The following is a 6,000-nucleotide window of genomic DNA, read 5'->3' on the forward strand; positions in this document are numbered from 1 at the left end:
GTTAAAACCTTTATTAAATATGAATATTGCATAAATATGTTTTTCGAAAATTTAATCTACTTAACTGCAAAGGTTTCAATGCACTTCTATATATGTCTATATATGTGTACTTATATATATATATATACATATAAATACATATGTACACATATATAGACATATGTATATATATATATATATATATATATATATATATATATATATATAGGGTGGTTCCCAACTTGACCTCTCTAAATGGATCCAGTACCTCAACCAGTCAGAAGCTCCTATATCCCTAAAAAGTGAAAGTAATGAACAAATAATTAATTTTCTTGTTCTATGTATTTTTAAGAGGGATACTGATGGGGACTGTCTGCTGAAAACTACTCTTTTCTCTAAACCCATGGACCACAACACGTTGCTACAGCACAGTAGCTTTAACCCCATACAACTGAAGAAAGGCATCATTAAATCACAGTTCTTCAGGGTCATTCGGAACAACTCAGACCCTGTCCTTTAACAGATACTATTGAATGAGATGAAGAATAGGTTCCTTGAAAGGGGCTATGGCCTGAACATGGTCAATGACATTTTGAGCTAATTGATACATCTTGATCAAACAGCTCTATTACAGAGGAAACTCAAGGATAGCAAGGAAAGGAATGATCCGACAATTAATTTAATTACCAACTATATGACATGCCACCTCCCAGGGTGGTGCATAAGAGTGGATGCAGTCTGAAGACACTACTTATGAAAACGGATCCATGGCACAGTGAAAAAACGTGGCTAGCTAAGACCAAAAATGGCTGCTACAAATGTGGCATCTGCATAACTTGTAGCACTTTGTTGACCGGCCAGAAATTCCATCATCCAAATTCAACCAAAACATACCTGATCAGACACGACTCACATGTACATCACAGTATGTGGTCTTTTTCCTTTCCTGCTCATGTGGTCGCTATTACGTAGGAAAGACCAGCACGTCTTTCTGTGAGCGACTGGCTAATCATAAGAGTGCCATCCAAACATCCCATATCATTCCTGAAAGTGAAGCTCATTGACATGGTGGCCCCCCTGAGGCGGGATGGCGACAGGGACACAGAGTTGCTTCGTTGTGAAACATGGTGGATCTTCAGACTACTTTTGTGCCTCATGGCCTTAATGTACACCTTGGTTATGCCCTGTTTTATTAATATTGCTCTGTGTATGTATGTTTGTCATTTTGCAAGTGAGGCACGCGCACCATATTACCAGGCACACTGGGTAGTGGTTTCTTCTTGTAGACAGGTCTATATAATGTAAGGGCCTGTTTTGGTTTAGGGTTCTCATGTTTGACAGTCTTCTAGTATGGTCCTTTGGGCCACTATTTTTCTATAGTGGAGGGAGAGCTTAGACTATTCTCATTGTTTGTAGATTTGCCAGTCTGTTTTTTTTTCTTTTTCTCGTTGGTCCTTTCGGGTCAAGATAACTTAGGGTTCCTTAATAGGTTGCTTTGAGCACTGGTGCTAAGGGTAAATTGCACCGTTTGTTGCGAAATTGTGATGTTATGGCTCTATGTCCCTCTTGCGTGACTAATCTGTAACAATTAGACTAGATTTTTAGCTACAGATGTGGTTCCTTTATCATGGATGCTGGATTCGTGTAATGGTGTTCTATAGATCTCCTCTTTATTCTATTGTGACTTGCATTCAACTATGACCTGTCCTCGTAGTGTATTTCTTTATATTGCAGGCTCTGTCTAGCATATAATGTCCTGGCTGTTTGAGTTTTTTGGACCATCACATAGAGGATGGTTTGTGTGGCTTGTAGTGCATTGGAGGTGTTTATGTGATTACAACATGACTTCACACCGGACATATCTGCAGTTGTTAACCTATGCAATCTGTTATGTTAGTTCATGGAATAGACATTATGTAATTCACTTTAACTATCTCTTTTACTGATGGATGTTGTAATAGTTGCAAGGTATGGATCTTGGATTTGAACATGGTGCCTCTGTGCCTTCCGGTATTGTTTATTGGTTTGAGTTTCATACTCGCATGCCCTAGTTTGTTCATTGCTCCATTCACTTTGTCATAGTATGCACACATTGATGTAGCCCTTTCAGCTGAGCCCAGCTGTTCAGTCCTAGCTAGTGATGTGCGATCACAAGGGCTCTGATATTGGGGTTTGCAGAAATTGGGAGCACACCTGTACAATTAGGTGATGCTGTGGGCATGTTGTCAGCTTCCAGTTTGCATACAGCTAGTGCTTGTTTCCCAATTCTAAGAGTGACGCTATTTAAGAAGGGGCTAACTATGGCTATTCTCTTCCTTCTGGGAGTACGGCTCAATGGCCGACTTATGGTAAGTTATGATTACTTGATGTTTTATGCATTTTTTGTCCTTTCGTGTTGTGGGCACTTATACTTATGACAAGAGTATCCAGATATGGTCCAGCGGGAGGCGTGTTTAATGGAGTTTTGGAGTTACAATGTTGCGTATCTGTGCTTGTATTCTAGCCATTCACTAGGTGCCTCGTTACATTCAGGAAAGATTTGTTTGGCAGTTTTTGGAATGTCAGTTTGCTCTGCTGGTTTTCACCCATCTCCCAATGGGACAAGAGTTTCTGGTAGTACATGGGTATTGTTTGCATTTACACTGTGATAATCAGGTTGAAGTTTGCATTTTGCAGCAAACACCCGGCAACTATGGTTTGGCGTTTTTTCCCTTATGCTTCTTGTACAGGCTGTAGCTATTGGGATGTTTATAAATGTCCTCCGTATTTGATTTTGTTTGTCACATGTGCAGTTTGACACATGGACCCAATATGCCACTACCCTGTTGGGATATTCTGGGTCCTAGAGTTATGGGTGCTCTCCCAGTATCTGAGCTGTTTTGAGTTATAACCACCGCTCTAAATTTTGTGTAACTATTACGGTGTCTTTTGATGGGATTTAAGTTAAACTCCAATTTTGTTGTAATAGCACTTCCTCCATAGATGCTGAAGTGACTCCATAATAATGAAGTATGGTGAAATGTACTTAAAGGGACACTGAACCCACATTTTTTCTTTTGTGATTTAGATAGAGCATCCAATTTTAATCAACTTTCTAATTTACTCCTATTATCATTTTTTCTTCGTTCTCTTGCTATGTTTATTTGAAAAGAAGGCATCTAAGCTAAGAAGTCAGCCAATTTATGGTTTAGTACCCTGGACAGCACTTGTTTATTGGTGAGTGAATTTATCCACCAATCAGCAAGAACAACCCAGGTTGTTTACCAAAAATGGGCTGGCATCTAAATGTACATTCTTGCTTTTCAAATAAAGATACAAAGAGAATGAAGAACATTTAATAATAGGAGTAAATTAGAAAGTTGCTTAAAATTGCATGCTCTATCTGAATCACGAAAGAAAAAATGTGGGTTCAGTGTCCCTTTAAGGCTGCAAGGTGATTAATTAGCTCAGAACACATGCTCATTTACATATTTTCTGTAATTGGCTAGAGCAAAGGTGATGAGGAAAATAGATCCTACCAGGGTGTTCATGAGTTATATCACTGAACTGCTCTTGATTCTCAAAACCTTAAAAAATTGTGCTAAAAAGATGTCAGTTTTAAATGCCTTCTGCAATAAAGTGCTTAATTACCTATACGTGCTATGAGTCTAATATCCATTTAAGCACGTAATCCCCCAAGAACCAGTTTAGTTAGTTTTTAAGAGCTTTATCACTGAGCATGCATTTTCTCTAAATTAAACATTTCTTAAGATTTCGAGCCTTGTTTCTGCATGTTCAGGTATGCTATTTATATCATAGTGGGGTGATAGTCTGCTCCTGCATTTTTATGCAGATGTTACCCCGCACACACCCTTAAGAAGCATACTGTGCTTACTATACAGATCATTTCAGAAATGTTATATATCTATAGAGAATTAAAAGGAAGAGAGAGATTGAAACAGCTTTGAATATGTAGGACAGAATAAAAGTACACTGCTGGTTAAAGGAACATGAAACACAATTCTTTTCTTTCATTATTTACAAAGTGCATGCCATTTTAAACAACTTTGCAGTTTAATTCTATTACTTAATTTTATTTATTCCCATGATATCCTTTGTTGAAAAGCATATATAAATAGGCTTAGGAGCTGCTGATAGGTGGCTGCACATAGATGCCAATTGTGATTGGCTCACTCATGTGCATTTCTATTTCTTCAACAAAGGATATCTGAAGAATGAAGCAAAATAAATAAGAGAAGTAAATTGGAATGCTGTTTAAAATTGCATTCTCTATCTGAATCAACAAAGAAAAATGTGGGTTTTTGTGTCCCTTTCAGGGCAACAGTTTTGCTAAATTGAACACTATCTATCTATCTATCTATCTATCTATCTATCTATCTATCTATCTATCTATCTATCTATCTGTCTGTCATATCAACTGTATTCCAATCCATTAGAAATATATTGGCTGTTTTCAAGTCTTTTTCATTTGTTTGTTTTTATCAATCTTACACACTCTCAGTTCACATTTGAACCAATACAATTTTAAATTTTTTTTCAATGGTCAACAAATCCTACTGTTAAACGATGAAACATTTTCACAACTAAAATATGAACATCAGATCAGAGCATTTATAATTGCAGTTCAGTATTTGGGAATAAAAATTGATAACAAAAAGATAGAAAACTGTTAACTGCAGATTATTTATTTAACTTATTTGGTTATCCTTCCTTTTGTAGGAAATACAGATATTCTGAAATTATTTCAAACATAACTTCCACGTATTAATTAATTCAAAAGGATGCATTTCTAATAGAATGGAAAACTGGTTTTAAGAAACCAAAAATCAGCTACGCTGAGAATGATTGATGATTTCGTACCACTAATTTTAATAAACAGAATTGTACTTGTTTTAGCCTTTGGTATTTGATATAAACAGATGAATTGATATAAATCAGATGAATTTGTCTTCTAACCCTTGTATTTTGTGTTTCCCTTGAACTATGACACCTTTATAAATACAGAAAATATCTTTCACATACTTACAGACTTCAGGACTTTAGGAGAAGATGCAGTTATCTTGCCCTTTACATTTTTTTTTAGATTTTCAGAGTATCCTTATTTTTCTTCAGTCTCAAGAGAGATATACAAGGTACTTCAAAGAACTGCGACCCTGGAGATTGTGAAGCGTTTACCTTTACAGAGAATGTAGCTTGTCAGAATTGTACACGACAGAGAATGCTGATTATCAGGTTTTTGCCACCTGCTCTATTTTACATTTCAGCTTGTATAGTATAGCAGAACAGGTAACATTTCTTTGAAAACTGAAGAGAACTAACCTATTATTTGTAAACAGTAATTATGTCCTTACACCATAAAAAGCTCTATGTATAATGATAATAATAATGGCTAAAATAGCTGATCTGTACTGATATGAAGAATATAGACTTTCAAAGAAATTTTCAACAGAATGCAAAAAATAAATTTTCAGATTGAAAGTAAACCAGGGGCTAGATTACAAGTGGCACGCTAATGTTTGCCTGCAAGCGATATTAGAAAATTGCATGCTTATTAATTTGCATGCGTTAACATGTTCACTTGAGCGCAATTGAATTTACAGTGAGTCTAGATAGAGCGACTGAAGACCTCAAGTAAAGGGTTAGGGATAAAATAAAAGTTGCACCAAACACAACATAAATATATTTAAATAAACTGTTACACTCATATAAAAAATATCGGATAAAAATTATTCAAATACATATTAATTAAAAGTTTTTATATGGCTAAACGTTTTATACTTCATGTCGAGTTAGCGCACATAAATAATTAATATACTCCTGTTTGACTTATGTGTGCAAACCTGACAGGAGTACACTAGTTCTCAATGTGTGCTAAGCCGACATGAGTTATATGAAGGTGTGTTATGCATTTATTAAATATAAAATATTGGAAAATATTAATAATTAATGTCAATAATTATTATAGATGTACTAAAATATTCTAAAAACAATTATAGAATATATATATATATATATATATAT

General features: G+C 35.5%; 1 protein-coding gene across 1 annotated transcript in view; it reads right to left on the reverse strand.

Moving 5' to 3' along the window:
* The window catches only part of KRT222 (keratin 222), a 161,809-nt gene extending 156,640 nt beyond the window's left edge, over positions 1 to 5,169 (reverse strand). The window contains exon 1 of the mRNA XM_053698477.1: positions 5,006 to 5,169. The gene's annotated coding sequence lies outside the window, so the exon portion shown is untranslated. The remainder of the gene's footprint in view (positions 1 to 5,005) is intronic.
* Between the last annotated feature and the right edge of the window lie 831 nt (positions 5,170 to 6,000).

The sequence above is a fragment of the Bombina bombina genome, chromosome 1 (genome assembly GCF_027579735.1).
Source record: "Bombina bombina isolate aBomBom1 chromosome 1, aBomBom1.pri, whole genome shotgun sequence".
NCBI lineage: Eukaryota > Metazoa > Chordata > Amphibia > Anura > Bombinatoridae > Bombina > Bombina bombina.